This window comes from Ochotona curzoniae, unplaced genomic scaffold (assembly GCF_017591425.1).
Source record: "Ochotona curzoniae isolate NIBS_2020 unplaced genomic scaffold, NIBS_Ocur_1.0 scaffold_4506, whole genome shotgun sequence".
NCBI classification, from domain to species: Eukaryota; Metazoa; Chordata; class Mammalia; order Lagomorpha; family Ochotonidae; genus Ochotona; species Ochotona curzoniae.
Window position 1 is genome coordinate 72314501 of NW_024467119.1, and position 17018 is coordinate 72331518.

The following is a 17018-nucleotide window of genomic DNA, read 5'->3' on the forward strand; positions in this document are numbered from 1 at the left end:
TCAAGACTTGGGCCCGGTGCATTCACCTAGCACCTGAAGTCTTCTCCTTGAACACGCCGGGATCCCATATGGGCACTTGTTCTAATCCCAGTGGCCCTGCTTCCTGTCCAGCTCCCTGCTTATGACCTGGGAAAGCAGTGGAAGATGGAGCAAAGCCTTGGGACCCTGCACCACATGGGAGATCCGGAAGAGGCTCTGGGCTCCTGGCTTTGAATGGCTCAGTTCTAGCCATTGGGGCCTTTTGGGGAGTGAATCATCAGATGGGAGATTTTCCTCTCGGTTTCTCCTCTCTGTATATCTGACTTTGCAATAAAAATCTATCTTTAAAAAAAAAAAGCCTCATGACTCACACCCTCCACTCCTTCCTTGGCTGCTTTGAAAATGGTTGAAACTTGTTGACCAGCTTTCATTTTCCAACAATACTCTGGGACAATAACAATAGAGAAATGAGATGGAGGAAACAGGCCCGCCGGCCTCTCAGCCTGAGTCCACTCATTGTCTGTGCTGGAGGAACAAGCTCATGTAACCAACCTTGTTATTGTTGCAGCTAGTTTAAGTATCCTAGCATATTTTTCTGCAATGTTGAATAAATAATACCTGGGACAAACTAAAATTTGTTTGTGAGTACCTTTTTGAGTTGCATAGAATATATATTTTGCCTGAAAAGCTGAAGAACTGGCAAAAGTTTAATTACAAAATAGGAAGCAAAGAATTTAAAAATATGAAGTTTTTTTTTTTTTAAAGATTTATTTTTATTGGAAAGGCGGATATACAGAGAGGAAGATCTTCCGTCCGATGATTCACTCCCCAAGTGAGCGCAACGGTCGATGCTATGCTGATTCGAAGCCAGGAGCCAGGAGCCTCTTCCGGGTCTCCCACACAGGTGCAGGGTCCCAAAGCTTTGGGCCGTCCTCGACTGCTTTCCCAGGCCACAGGCAGGGAGCTGGAAGGGAAGCGGGGCTGCCGGGATTAGAACCGGCGCCCATATGGGATCCCGGGTGTGCAAGGCGAGGACCTTAACCACTGTGCCTCCGCGCTGGGCCCAAATATGAAGTTTTTAATACCAAAATAATGCTGTTCTTTCAACCCACTGTCACTGTCCAGCAGTGATGGACTTGGTGCACAGAACCGATAATAACACGCGTGGACTCTGATGGTCAAAAGCTGAAGTTTATTAGTGGCATCAGATTTTATACACTGGAGGTCATACACTGAAGGTCCTATGGGATAAAGAAGGAGGTATTGAGCTTATCAACAAAACCCATCAACAGTTTCTATGCTTTTGTTTGGAGCTCTTTTGTTTTGTATATTCTACCAAGTGTTCTCATTCACATGCTATCCATTCAACTGTTCTCATACAAATGATGTCCAATCAGTTATACAAAAGGTATCCATTGGGTTGTTATCATACAAATATTATCCACTCAACTGTAATCCTGTTCTCGCTGACCTTCTAGGGTCACAATGTCCAACTACAACCCATGACTTTTAACAAGGGATATAAGCAGTGTTGGCCATCTTGTCATTTTGACTCTCTCCTTTGGCCTTTCAGCATAACCATCTCAATATCTTATTGTATTTTTTTTGCGAATTTACTGCTCCCAAGACTCATACGTTCACTTTAGCTAGCCCTGTTCTCCTTTCTAGGTTTATGATTTTTTAAAAGGCAGATTTACAGAGAGAAAGAGAAACAAAGAAAGATCTCCCATCCTCTAGTTCACTCCTCCTCAAACATTCACAACAGTCTAACCTCCCACGCAGGTGCAGGGTCCCAAGGCCTTGGGCCATCCTCTGCTGCTTTCCCAGGACATAGCAGCGAGCTAGGTGGGAAGCAAAACAGCCAAGATATGAACCAGCTCCAAATGGGATGCTGGTGCTTGCAGCCAAAGCCAGTTGAGCCGATTGTGTTGGCCGCTCCAGCTCCCTTCTTTTTCAAAAACTTGGACTTCAGCTTTAGCAAGATACTCATGAATGTTTTAAGCTTTCAATATCACACTCCCTCACATAACAGAAACTTATTTAACACTGCATAAATAATTTACTCTATCTTTTTCTTGCTGCATAAATAGGATACAAAATTAATGATGAAAGAAAGATGTTATTCTCTAAGACAGGGAGCAAAGATACTTTTTGCCACAAGGGAGTGTATGAAAATCAAGATCTTGGGCCCGGCACGATGGCGTAGTGGTTAAGGTTCTCTCCTTGCACGCCCAGGATCCCATATGGAAGCCGGTTCTAATCCCGGCAGCCATGCTTCCCATCCAGCTCCCTGCCTGTGGCCCGGGAAAGCAGTGGAGGACGGCCCAAAGCTTTGGGACCCTGCACCCGCGTGGGGACCCGGAAGAGGCTCCTGGCTTCGGACAGGCATAGCATTGGCCGTTGCGCTCACTTGGGGAGTGAATCATTGGACAGAAGATCTTCCTCTCTGTCTCTCCTCTCTGTATATCTGCCTTTCCAATAAAAAATAATAAAAAATAAATCTTAAAAAAAAAGAAAATAGATATAAATACATCATACCTCAGTATTTCTTTATTCCTAACTCTGTAATTCCTTTCACACACACACACACACACACACACACACACACACACACCAAATCCCCTGGTAACTAATAAACTCTTTTTTAGTCACTTTAGCTTAATTTGGATTTGCCAGACTTTTTACATAAATGAAATCAGAGACTATGTGCTTGTTATTTGTCTGACTTCTTTCCTGCTGTACAATTATTGTGAGGTTGATTTCAAGCATGTTTTGATACTTTATTTCTCTCACTCTACATTTTAACTGAATAGCATTTCATTATAGACAAATCAGACATTGTTTATCCATTCACCTGCTGATTGATATTTGGATTGTTTCCATTTTTGACCTTTGAAAATCAAGACACAGGGCCTGGTGCAGTAGACTAGTGGCTAAGGTCCTGACTTTGAATGCACTGGGATTCCATATTGGTGTCAGTTCTAATCCAGGCAGCCCCACTTCCCATCCAGCTCCTTGCTTGTGGCCTGGGAAAGCAGTGGAGGGTGACCTAAACTCTTGGGACCCTGCACCCGTGTGGGAGACCTGGAGGAGGCTCCGGCCTCTGTGGCTGCTTGGAGAGTGAATCAATGGGAGAAAGATCTTCCTCTCTGTCTCTCCTCCTCTCTCTACACCTGAGTTTTCAATAAAAATAAATTTTTTAAAAAATAGACAGATTTATCTATTTTACTTTAAAATAGGAGTTACAGGGGGAGAGAGAGTGGGATAGACAGAGAGATCTTTCATGTGCTGGTTCATTCCCCAAATGGCCACAATGACTGGTCTGTTGGAAACAAGAAGCTTCCTTTGGCTCTCCCACTTGGGCTCAGGGATCCAAGGGATGGAACCATCTTCTGTTGATTTCCAGGTCCACCAGTAGGGAGCTGGATTAGAAGTAGATCAGTTGGGACTTGAACTGGTGCCCATATAGAAGGCAGCACCACAGGTAGAGGTTTAACCTATTTCACCATGGCATCATCGCCATGAACTTTTTAAACTAAAGGCAAAAATATTGGAAAGTTAAAAGCAAAATAACACAACAAGATCCTTCATAGCCACTGGAATGATATCACTTACCAACAAGAACTCGTTTTGGTAAGAATGTGGAAAAACTGGAACCTTCGGCATTGCTGGAGGAATTCTAAAATGTTGCAACTGATTTGGAAAATGTTTGTCAGTGTCCAAAAATATTTGCTAAGCAGAGTTATCATATGATGGATTGGATATATCTACTCCAAAGTATGTGTTTTGAGATGGTTAAAACAACGCAAAAGCTTGTACACATTGTTCAGAGCAACATTATTTGTAAGAGCTGAAAAGTCAAAACAGCCCATAAGCCCTTTATCTGGTGGATGAAATGTACACATATAATGGAATATTATTCACTAATAAAATGAAACATATACCAATATCCTTTATAAAATTAATGAACCTTGAGAATATTATACTATGTGACATATGCCTATCACGGGGCAAGTGTTATGCGGCAACGGGTAACACCCTGCTTGGGAAGTATGCATCTCAAGTTCCTAGTTCAAGTTCTTTTTTTTTTTCTCAGTTCAAATTGCTTTATTATTATTATCCCTGTGTACAAAATTAGGTGGTAGCCACAGCGGGGACCTGGGTCCTCTGCACGGACACACAGGTGTGCGTCTTCACCAGGTGGTCCCTGAATTCCTGGTATGGAGACTTGGTGAACACGGTCTCCTTCCAGAGGTTGAGGGTCAGGTAGCTGTAGGTCTTGGAGATGGCATCGAAGGTGGCCCTGGAGATGGTGGCGGTGCACCTGCGGGCCCAGGTATAGCAATCATCAATGCCATCATGAGCAGCTTCTTGGGCACCAGGGCCTGTCATACCATGACAGTGCCATGGGTTGCGGGAATGAGGCGCACCAGTACGGAGCCGCGGCGCCCAGTCACCTTGCAAGGCGCCATGTGGGGCTCGCCGATCTTGTTGCCCCAGTAACCTTGGCGCACCCGCACAATAGACAGCTTGGCCAGGATGATGGCACCCCGGATGGCCGTGACCACCTCCTTGAAGCACACCCAGGCCTACGTGGCCGTTGTGGTCCCCGATGGCGACAAAGGCCTTGAAGCGGGTGCACTGGCCTGTGCGCACCTGCTTCTGCGCCGGCATGATCTCCTGATCTTCAGCATCGCGTCCTTGAGGGACGCACCCAGGAAGAAGTTGACGATCTCAGAATCCTTGCTGGCAGCGACAACAGGTAGATCTCCTCCAGGGACTTCATCTTCATGTCCTTCACCAAGCGGCCCAGTTTGGTGGCGGGGATCCACTCTTTGTCCTCGGCCTTGCCGTCGTGCACTCCCCGGCCGTGCCCACGTCCGCGGCGGCACCTGTGCCCACGCAGGCCACTGCCGAAGCTGCGGTGGAAGCCGGTTGGGCCTCCCATGGCAGGGGTCTCTCCTGGCCGCCCGGGTCTTCTGCTGCACCAGCGTTATCCGCCATTTGGTGTTCTCCTGAAGAAAAAGAAGGAAGTTCCTAGTTCAAGTTCTAACAGCTTCATTTGCAATCCAGTGTGGGAAATCCTCCCCCTCCCCCCCGGGGTCTCTGCGTGATACCTGGTGGGCGTGACCTACAGCTTATCTGCCCTGGCCTAAGGTGTAACTTCCAACCCTGTATATAGAAAGTGACCTCTGACGTGATTGAAAGGTCAAAAAGATTAGGCATGCATTTTATCCAGTCACATTGTAATTACTGGGTAAAGGAACTACCTGCAAATGCCCTCTAACTCTCCCTTTTCTTTTTAATGATTTATTCTATTTGGAAATCAGATATGCAGAGAGGAGAAGAGAAAGAGAGGAAGATCTTCCATTTGCTGATTCACTCCCCAAGTAGCCTTAACGTCCAGAGCAGCGCTGGTCTGAAGCCAGGAGCCTGGAACCTCTTTCAGGTCACCCACACAGGTATAGGGTCCCAAGGCTTTTGGGCATCTTCAATTGCTTTCCGAGGCCACAGGTTTGCAGCTGGACAGGAAGCAGGGCCACCAGAATTAGAACTGGTGCCCATATGGGATCCTGGGCGCAAAGCAAGGACCTTAGCCACTAGGCTACTGTGCTGGGCCCACCCTCTCTTCTTAAACCTTTATAAACCTAGAACTGGCACTTGAAGAGGGACATTCCTCATCAACTTGACCACGGTGTTTCTTGCGGCTGCAGGACACTGTTTGCCTCACCCTCTGTAATCTCGGGGCCTGCTGACAGGACTAAACCCCGAGAATCCAGCTTCCTCTTAATGCACCAAGGGAGGTAGCAGATGCCCTCAGATGCCTGGGACCCTGCCACCTAATGGGAGACCTAAGTTGAGATCTGGACTCCTGGCTTCAGCCTGGGCTAATGCTGGCTGTTGCAGGCATTTGCGGCGTGAATCAGTGGATGGAAAATCTCCTATCTCCATCACTCTGTTTCTCCAACCAGTGAGTCACAGGGGATCCGGCTATAGCAGGACTCCCAAGAAGGTGTCGGAGTCCCACAGATGAAAGAACCAAAGAACTATATAGGCTGAAAGAGGCCAAAGCAGCAGCACAGGCTGAAACAGCAGTGCTGCCGCAGAGGGAAAAGAAGTTCAAGGCCAAGAACGCTGTGGCAGTGGGCTCTTCTGGCAGTCTCAGCAGTGAAGCGGAGATGGAGGACCAGAAGAGGACCACCATGCTGCAGGCCTCCTTCCAGTAGGGCAGGGGTGAAGTCCTGGGTAACCTCTTGGCCTTTGTAACATCTGGCCATAGAGCATGAAAGCTACTGCGTAAATGGACAGAAGAAAGCCGCACTTACTCCGCGGATGGCTGTGTGGATGCTCTGGTAGACCCTGGAGCCCCAGCAAAGTTCCCGTTCTCGTCTCCTGCCGAGGGGTTAGGTTATTTCTGAGTGTTACATAGGGAGGACCCTTCATGGGTTAGCTGCTTCATACAGATGTAGAACTTATCCAAAGAGTTTGTCTTTTTGCTTCGTATTTCTTTGAGAAATTAAAGTGTATGTTCTATGTTTTCCTGTGTCTTTTAGCCCAAGCAATACATAGGTCAGGGTTGATTTTGTTGTGTTGTGTTGCGTTTCTGTGTTAGCCGTAATAAGGGAAGAAAACACAATTCTTTGACACAGGAAAGCGATTAATCACTTTTGTCCCTATGCTTTCTCATCAAGGGCTTCACTAGGAAACAGCAGTCGAAAGTTTTTGTAACTTGCGTGAAGCAGCAGCCAGTCATAATGTTTATTCTAACGGTGAAAACGACAAATTACTTGGATAATTGTTTAAAGGCACATTTATTTTTATTGAAAAGGCAGATTTACAGAGAGAATGAGAGAGAGAGAGATCTTTCAGCTGCTGGCTTACTCCTGAGTGGCCGCCATGGCCAGAGCTGAGCTCATCTAAAGCCAGGAGCCTACTACAGAATCAAAATTGCTAAACGATAGAAGTTAAGACCACATTACATGTTATTTCTTGATGTACTGATACTTATTTAAAAGGAAGGCTTTTGCCATGTGCTCTCTCCTTCCCCAGCAAGAAGAAATGAGTCTCTCACAGACAGCCGCATGTGCGATTCCAGTTACATACAATCCTCAGAAGAGGCAAATCCAAAGACAGAACAACTGAATGGCAGCTCTCTCTCTGCCACCCACTTTCTCTCTTTTTATCTCTTAAATACATTTTTTGAAAATCGAATTAATGTGAATTTTTAAAAATAAAGCTTATAAAAAGTAACAAAATAGAGCATAGTATGCAAAACACACTTTAAATAAAACACATTTTATATGTCTGTCTATTGCAAGATCAATTTTTTTAAACTGAGTAATATTTTCTTGTGCCTAATCTACTGGTATTTCCAATCAATTTAATGACTGCTAGTGTGATCCCACAATCAGCAAAAATAGTTAGCAATTTAGACTGATTCATTTTCTAATCATTCCTTCAGTATTATCATCTAGAATATGTACTCATAACTTTAGAAATAACATATGGGCCTGGCGCAGTGGCCTAGCAGCTAAAGTTCTCACCTTGGACGCGCTGAGATCACATATGGACACCGGTTCTAATCCCAACAGCTCCACTTCCCATCTAGCTCCCTGCCTGTGGCCTGGGAAAGCAGTTGAAGACAGCCCAAAGCTTTGGGTTCCTGCACCTGCGTGGGAGACCCAGAGGAAGTTCCTGGATCCTGGTTTTGGATCGGCACAGCACCGGCCATTGCAGTTACTTGGGAGTGAATCATTGGATGGAAGATCTTTTCTGTCTCTCCTCCTCTCTGTATATCTGACTCTGCAATATAAATAAATAAAATCATTAAAAAACCCTTTAGAAATAACATGCTCAGCTTTCTAATGATCCCTTTTAATAAAAACCTTATCTATACATAATCTAATATGTAAAAAAAACACAAAGAAGTGGCAAGCACATAAAACACATGGCAATAGGATGGGAAAAATGCAACAGACGACAAATGTTCTGCCGACTTTAATGTTTGTTTGTTTGTTTCTTCCACATCCTTGCAATAAACACATTCCAGGAAGGAAGAGTCCTCACTTCTGAGAAGAGGATGAATAAGTCCTCTTCCTCATGTGTTTAGCCTTCCACTAGCCTATAAGGCTGTAAAGTATGAATTTTGATGACCAGCAAGATCAATCATGAAAATTAAGAATAGAGTGTCAGATTTGTGCCACTCTATCAATAAGAGTATAGGACAGAAAGTACATAGCGTCAGGTAATACGGAGACTGATGCTTCTACGCACTGTGGTTTGGATGTTGTTTGTCCCCACAAAGGTTTGTGTTGGAGGATTGGTTCAGGAGTGGCAGCACTGGGAGGTGGTGAAATCTTTAAGTGGTGGGGCCTAGTGAGAAGTTCTTAGGTACCTGGGCAAACTGTACTCTGAAAGGGTTGTTGATTTCTTACAGTGAGTTCTCATTTGAGCAAAGTGTTCTAAATGCCTAAACCTGACCTCTGCTCTCTCTTTGGCTTTCTGTACTGAGATGTGGTCTTCCCCACACACTGCCACCACCCACCATGAAGCACCTGCCAGAACTGGTACTATTCTATTTGGACTTTGAGTTTTCAAAACTGTGAATTATCTAACATTCTTTTTGTTTTATTTCCTTTCTAAGTTTTTATTTACTTTCATTTTATTTGAAAGGTAGAGAGACAAAGAAAAGGAAGAGCGACAGATAGGTATCTCTCATCCTGTGATTCACTCCACAAATACCTGTAACATTTGGGGCTGTACCAGGCTGGAGCCAAGAACCATGAACTCAATCTCGTTCAGCCACACTGGTGTCAGGGACTCAACAACTGGAGCTATATCCAGACTGACCTTCTGCAAGGAGCTGGAATTGGGAATGTGGTGTCAATTTCAACCCAGGAAGTCCTAGGCAGTACCTAAAACTATTGTGCTAAATACCTGTGCCAAGCCCTTTTTCTTTTTAACATTAGCCTGCTTTGGAATCACATTACAGCAAGGAGCAGCTGACTGACTCAGAGCCTAAACTTAGTGGGAAAATGTCTTGGAAAGCAGGAGCCTGGTACCTGAGCAGGTCTTGCTAGGGGATTCAGGGTTTCTTTGGAGCCTTACTGGCCAATCAACCTTGTAGGCCTGTTAAGAGCAAGCTACCATACACATGACTGTTGTAGCTGGAAATTAACAGAAACCCTGCTTATTAGCTGCTTGCTTCTTGAGTCTATACCCATCCAGCTATTTGACATCCACACTGTTCCTATAAATAGCTTACCTCCTGTCAAGGTCCAGGGAGCACCTTGGATGCCCTGAAAGGGGATGACGGTACAGAAAGGAAGCCACAGCCATTGGCCCTCCTCTAGCTAGGATGTATGGTGAACCTGACAGTGACATGGAAAGACACAGAAGAAGACAAATTTGGTGAGTTATGCTCCTTAGCTTGCTGAGGCTGTAATTTACCTGCTAGTCCTCAACTCCAAATTGGCCAGTTTGTAAATGCTCTGTGATGGTGGGTCTGGAACTATGCAAATTACATTTCCCAGGCTCCTTTGTCAGTTGGTGATTTGAATTTTTGCTAAAGAGGCACCAGGAAGAGGCAAGAAGGCAGGAGGAGGGGAGCGGTAAGTGCTCTCCTGACTTTTGCTGCTTCTGAGTGTTGCTCTAACCCCTTTCACCATCCCCAGAAGAAGCCTCATTCCTCCCTAAGAGGTGGCCAGGCACAGGCCTTCCTCATAAGCCTTATCTCAAATTGCATCCTCTGTGATAGACATCTTTATGTCTGCCCTTTGACCTCCCCTGATACAAGGGTAGTGATCCTTTGTGCTATTATCTCTAGGATTCCCATTGCTCCTTCCCCCTTCTCCCATTCAGGACACTCACAACCCATTCTCTAGCTCTCTGTCTTTTTTAAGATTTACTTTTATTTTTATTGCAAAGTCAGATATACAGAGAGGAGAAGAGACAGAGAGGAAGTTCTTCCTTCGGATGATTTACTCCCCAAGCAGCCACAATGGTTAGAGCTGAGTCAATCCGAAGCCAGAAGCCCAGAGCCTCTTCCGGGTCTCCCGTGCAGGTGCAGGGTCCCAAGGGTTTGGGCTGTCCTTGACTGCTTTCCCAGGCCACAAGCAGGAAGCTGGATGGGAAGCAGGGCCACTGGGATTAGAACCGATGTCCTTATGGGATCCCGGGCGTGTGCAAAGCGAGGACTCTAGGTGCTAGACCATTGCACCGGGCCAGTGTATTTGTTTTTCAACATGTGTAACCTCCGCCTATAAGGCTTTCTGTACCAATAAATGGATTCCCACATGAAATAAATATTTCAGCTTGTTTTTTTCTTAGAGTACATCGTGGTTTTATAAAAGAACAATTTGCAATTAGATGTAATTTCCCTTGCATTCACAGAGCTGAAGGTCGCTATTTCTGTGCCTCCCTCATCCCAGACCAAAGAAAGAAATGAATAAATTTCCATCTTCATCTTCAGTCATTTACCTGGAAGCAAAAAAAAAAAAGAAAGCACTCTAACCTCAAGATATTCAGAGCTTCCTTTTCAATGTTTTCCATGAGCTCCTCTCTCTTGCGGAATTTGCAATATTCAAAGGCATTCTGTGCCCTCCTGCTTTTCTGGTGAGGCTGTAATAAGTGTGGCAGAAAAAGCCTGCTAGAGGGTAGTTCTCTAATACGAACAATTAAGAAAATTCCTTAAATATCACGTTCCAATGACTGTTTCTTTGCCCCCCAGCTCTGCCCTTCATTGACTGATAGATGACAATGAAGCTGTACTTCCCGTGGTGAGCGTTGTCAGGGTGCTGGGGATCGTGGGAGTGCTGGAGAGAGGCAGCTGCATTTCTGGCTGCAGCCTGTTCTCCTTGAGAGGCTCCTGTGCCCAGGGACCCTTAGAAAACTGCATCATCCTGTAACCTGCTGGGTGAATGCACAGTGGAACACCCGCAGCACACTTCCTGCAGTTTGTCAATGGTAGACTTCTAGCAATTTCCACCAGGTTGGCACTTGGGCAGGTATCTGCCATCCCGTGGACCAAGCTGCTTCCCGTGAGGTCTGCATGTCTGTCAGGCCAGAGGGCTTGTTCTCACTGCCGTCTGCGGGTAGTGGCTGCTCCCTACATCTGCCACTCCCTACATCTGCCACTCCTGTCTCCTTTAGTCTCTTCACTTTTTACTAACAGACCCCTCATGACTGCAGCCTCAACCCTGGTTAATAATTCCTTACACTGAATTTTCACTGTTGGCATTACTGAGTGGTTTATTTTCCCTGATTCGATCCTGATTAATATAGACTGATTTGATGTAGTTTGCCTCATCCCATCTGTTACCAACAGCTAAGCAATCATCAAGCATTTCCTTTAGCTAATGGTAGTTGTGAATCGCATCATGAATGTGTATGTGGGGTGAAAAGTCTTGTTTCACGTGCTGTAGGTGTTTAGCCTTTGTCCAACCCTCTTCCTGCACTAAGCAGTTATCTCTGTACCTAGGTTATCAACCTCAGGCTCAGGGTTGAGCAATCATGGCTTCTTCTGTTCTTAACTGCTGTCCTTTCTCTTTGGAAAACTGCAGCCTCTCTTAGAAGGACTGCAACCTTGCCTATGGTGATCTTCACATACTGAAGTCATGTGTGGATTTATCACAGTGTACTCCAACTTAAAAATATTAAATGACATTACATATTTATTAATATATCTAAAAGAAATTTTGGTAGACCACAATGTGATAACAATGACCTTTATTTATTAAGGTTCTGTTATAATTAATGAACTTCTTCATACATTTCCTTAACTTACTTACATCTCTAGGAAGTACTATTTCCACTGTAAATGAGAGTACTAAACCTTTATCTTGACAGAATTTCAACCAAGATCTAACACACTCCAGTTTATCTGCTGTGCTATGCGGTTTCACTTCTAGGGTATAGACACTATGCTTTACAAAGATGACCTCTGCAGGGACAGTGTATGTATCAATACTTCCCCTTGTAGTTATCAGAAGCATAGGAAGAACAAAGGAATCACGAGTGAACAATAAGGACATGGTTTTTATTTTTAAAGATTTATTTTATTTTTATTGGAAAGGCGGATATACAGAGAGGAGAGACAGAGAGGAAGATCTTCCCTCTGAAGATTCACTCCCCAAGTGAGCGCAACGGCCGAGAGCAATGGCCGATGCTATGCCAATCCGAAGCCAGGAGCCTCTTCCGGGTCTCCCACATGGGTGCAGGGTCCCAAAGCTTTGGGCTGTCCTGGACTGCTTTCCCAGGCAACAGGCAGGGAGCTGGAAGGGAAGCGGGACTGCCGGGATTAGAACCGGCGCCCATATGGGATCCCGGGCATGCAAGGCGAGGACCTTAACCACTTGCGCCATCGCGCCAGACCCAGGACATGTTTTTTTTTTTTTTTTTTTTTAAGATTTATTTTTATTATTTTTTCATTGGAAAGGCAGATATACAGAGAGGAGAGACAGAGAGGAAGATCTTCCGTCCGATGATTCACTCCCCAAGTGAGCGCAACGGGCCGATACTATGCCGATCCGAAGCCAGGAGCCTCTTCCGGGTCTCCCACGCGGGTGCAGGTTCTCAAAGCTTTGGGCTGTCCTGGACTGCTTTCCCAGGCAACAGGCAGGGAGCTGGAAGGGAAGCGGGGCTGCCGGGATTAGAACCGGCGCCCATATGGGATCCCGGGGGTGCAAGGTGAGGACCTTAACCACTTGTGCCACCGCGCCACCGCGCCGGGCCCCCAGGACATGGTTTTTAAGGAACTGAATTTACATTAGCCTAGAATCATTTGACCTGGCTGTGCACCCAGTATGATGGGCGGCTATTCGCAGTGTGGTCCCTGGGATTATTTGCCTTTCACACGTCTCTATGTTGTGGTGAAAAGAAGTCCTTGCATCATGGTCCTAAAATGAAGTCATTGCCAATTAGAAAGTTAATTTTACTTTCAATTTTCTAAAACTAATTATAGTTGCCACATAGACTTATCTATATTTTGCCATGTGTCTATATATCTAAATAGCAAGAAGTCTTACCTTTATATTCTTTTTTTTTTAAACAATAACCTTAAGATTGTATTGTCTTCTTAACAAAGCAGAGGATGAAGATTAGAGCTGGATCACTTGGCTCTTTTTCCTCCTATCTCCCCCCCAGTTTGAAATGTTCACATCTCTTAGAAGCCAACATTCTCTCGGAGCTGTAGTTGGGCTTTACACACCCAAGCCTCAGCATCATCTTTGTAGTTTGAGTCTTTTCCTGGAAAATCAGCTTAGTGTGCCTGCCACAGACACTCTGCTCTCTATCAACAGGTGGTTCCCCGGGGAATAGAGGGAGTCATCAGCCTTCTGTGTTACTTCCTGGAGCTGGTGCTTGTCAAACTTCTTGCAGAAGGTCTGACATGTTTTTGGAACATTATCATATTTGCAGAGTGCTACCAACATGAAAAGCACCTTCCTTTTATTATTTTTTGAAAAGTATTTATTTTGGCCTGGTGCAGTAGCCTAGTGGCTAAAGTCCTCACCTTGCTCACGCTGGGATCCCATATGGACACCAGTTTATGCCCCTGCTCCACCTCCTTCTCCACAGAAGCAGCTCCTGGCTTCAGATCAGCTCAGCTCTGGCCGTTGCAGTTACTTAGGGAGTGAACCAGTGGATGGAAGGTGTTTCTCTCTGTATCTCCTTCTTTCCATAAATACATTGTATATAATCATTTGAAATTGTTAATGTCCCTTTTATCACTGTTATTGCTACTGCCCGTAAATAACGAGGATCTAGTCCTCATTGTACCTTCATTAGAACTTTGGGACACACTACGACATTTATTCCTATGCGAAGATGCTGGACACTCTTTTTCATCACCCTACCACTGCACTGATACCATAGTTATGTGTTTATTAACCTCATGTGGATGAAGGTTCAATATCTTTTTTTTTTTTCCTGCTTCTCCTTTCCGTGGTGGACTGTACTCAAGGGGATAAATCATGGAAATGTAACATGTTCATGGGTGGAAACAGAGAGAAACAAGCCCTCATGGATGCACAAGAATGGACTCACAACAAAATGAACGACAGTCTGCTACGTGATTGGAAGATACCCCAGTGGCAGCATGATGGATTTGCGAAAATTCACAACAAAAGACACCCATTGTATGCAGGGCGGGACAATGGGGAGGGGAGGGAACTTGGGGAGGAGGAAGGGAGACCCCAGTGCCAACTAAATTGTATCAGAAACACAATAAAAATGATTTATTTTTATCTGAAACACAGAGTAACAGAAGGAGAGACAAGAGAGAGATATTCTGTCTGCTGGTTTACTTCCCAAATGACCACCGACGGCAAGAGCTTGGCTGGAGCTGGGTCAGTCTGAAGCAAAAAGCCATGAGCTTCTTCCAGGTCTCCCACGTGGGTACAGATACCCAAGGATTTGGGCCATTCGCCAATGTTTTCCCAGGTTACAAGCAGGGAGCTGGATGGGGAATGAAGCAGCCCGGATATGAACCGGTGGCCATATGGGCCACCAGTACCATAGGGTGAAAAGTTAGTCTGCTGCATCACTACTCCAGCTTCTGTTTTTAATTTTCTTTTTAAATTATTTATCTGAAAATCAGAAAGAGAGCTCTTGTCTGCTAATTCACTCTCCAAAGGTCCCTAACAGCTGGGACTGAGCCAAGTGAAAGCCAGGAGCCAAGGGGTCAATCCAGGTCTTTCACATGGATAGCAAGGACCCAATTATTTGAACCATTAACTACTGAGTCCCAGAATGTGTATTAATAGGAAACTGGAATTGGAAGCAGGGCTTGGACTCAAACCTGAGAACCCCAATACAGGAGAGGGCATCCCAACTGAGCATTTTCATCACAGGCCTAAGCATCCACCCCAACACTGAAATTTTCATTGCTATTTTAAGAACCAGTGTTGATGTAAATAAAGTGATTGTGATTCATTTGTTATGGTTCACGTTTCAGTTCTACATCTATTTCTGGAGAGAACTTTGGAAAGATGGGTGGGTTGTATTAAATGCAAAAATATTTCAGTGGCTTTATTTATATTAAAATACATGAAAAGTAAAACATTTGTTACATCAATCAGGTTTTTGTTCTCAAGGATAGCAAATAACTGCTGTAAGTTATTGTTAGCACAATAGACTGGTTTCGCTTTTGCTTTTTCTCTTTTAATTGAAATTACAAATTACCTACGATTCAAAGACTAATTTTGTAGAGATGATTTAAAAAAAGCAGAAATAAAAGCTTTCACTCTAAAAAGCACTATAAATCTAGAATCACCCAATCAAACTTTGCTGAACATTTAGTTTAGAATCAGCAATAGTGAATACTTAACCTCATAGAAACATTGGGCTCTAAATATTCTCCCATGATGCACTCCTCATGCACAAGGCGGGTCACTTGCGGTTGGACCCATAACTACAAATGTGCTGTGCAGTGAGGCAAAGACAGTTATATTCAGTTCAATCACTTCTGTAAACGAGTGGATTTCCACATAAGGATTGCAGGTGGGAGCAACACACACACGCTCTGATGTTCTCAGAGTAAGGCATCTTAGAGGGGCTTTTTACTCCTGCTGCTTTTAATAACACTAAAGATCATCGGTGACCTTACTTCTTCCCTTTGAGATTTTCCAAATGCTTAGTTGAATTCGTTGTGACTTTTACATTACTGCAATGTAAGACAAAATTGGACAAGTGGAGATTTTTTTTTTCCTTGAAAAACATAGTTCATTGCATTATAAATCTTTACAACAAAAATAAATTCAGGTGCACTTAAGTCACTGAGGGCCATACCAGGAAATAGGAAAGTTCTTTGATTATTAAGACGGTTTACATTAATGATAAACCTATAACCACCTCATTTTTTTCTCCTTCCTCCCTTCCTGTTCTGCTAGTAGAAAAAACAAATTAGAGTGTCTTTCTCAAAAGGCAGAGGGCAAAACTGAAGAGACCCTTAGAGAGAAGAAAAATATAGCCCAACACACACTTAGGAAACGGATGAAAGAAGCAACTTCAGGCACCTGAAGCAGTGTGTGTACCACTGCTCCCCTAGGCAGCTTTTCTGATGTCTTTCTTATTTAAATTATGGAGTGGGCAGAATGTTTTAATCCAGAGTTTTTACTGTTGTAACCTAGGAACAATAATGCGGGACTTTGAAGCGGATAAGTGTCACCATGGAGACACAAAGAAATCGCTCTGCCATCTTCTGCCTAGAGCTTACCACTAAAAAAAGGAGATGAAGCTCAAAGTATTTCCAGATTGATGCATAGACTGCTGGGCTAGCTGCACCTTGCTCTGTTAGGGGTCCTGAGAAGGAGTTTTTTAAGTGGCAAGATACATGGCTCCTTGGTGTATCCAGTGGTGCAAACTCTATGGGGAACAATGTGCAAGTCAGCATCAAAATTACAATTACACATGTTCTTTGATTTAGCAAGTCTAATTCTGGGAGCTTACTCTACGTTTCCCACAGACAGGCATAGCATAGACACATATTCTAAAGGGTTCCTCCAGGAGATTTTTACTGCAACATTATTTGCAATAACAAAACCCTGAAAATCTGAATTGCTATTGATAGGTGACAGGTTAAACAAAGTATGGAGAAATGTGCAACTATGCTGATATGGGTTAAAAAGATATACTGCAAAATAAGAAGAATAAGTGCATCTAACACTAAAAATTATAGTGTGTGGAGCAGGCATTTAACAGGAGGGAAATGCCTGGTTCAAGTCTTGGCTCCGCTTCTTCCACTCCAGCTACCTGCTAATGCACACTGAGAGAAGGAAGCAGGTGATGGCTTGAGGACCTGGGTTCTTGTCACCTACATGGGAGGCCAGATTGAGTTCCTGGCTTCAGTCGGGCCCAGCCCTGACTGTTGCAGACACTTTGGGAGTGAAACAGCAGATGCAAGATCTCTTTCTGTTTCTCTTTCACTGGTTTTCATAAAAATGAAATCAATAAGTAGATTAGATTATAGGACAGTGCTACTTGTGAACAAAGTAGGGATTGAGTTCACAAACATCCATTTGTGTATGTGGATATGTCTGAAT

General features: G+C 44.3%; 1 pseudogene; it reads right to left on the bottom strand.

The window, feature by feature from the left end:
• Positions 1 to 4059: 4059 nt before the first annotated feature.
• On the bottom strand, positions 4060 to 4983 carry LOC121147223 (annotated as a pseudogene).
• Between the last annotated feature and the right edge of the window lie 12035 nt (positions 4984 to 17018).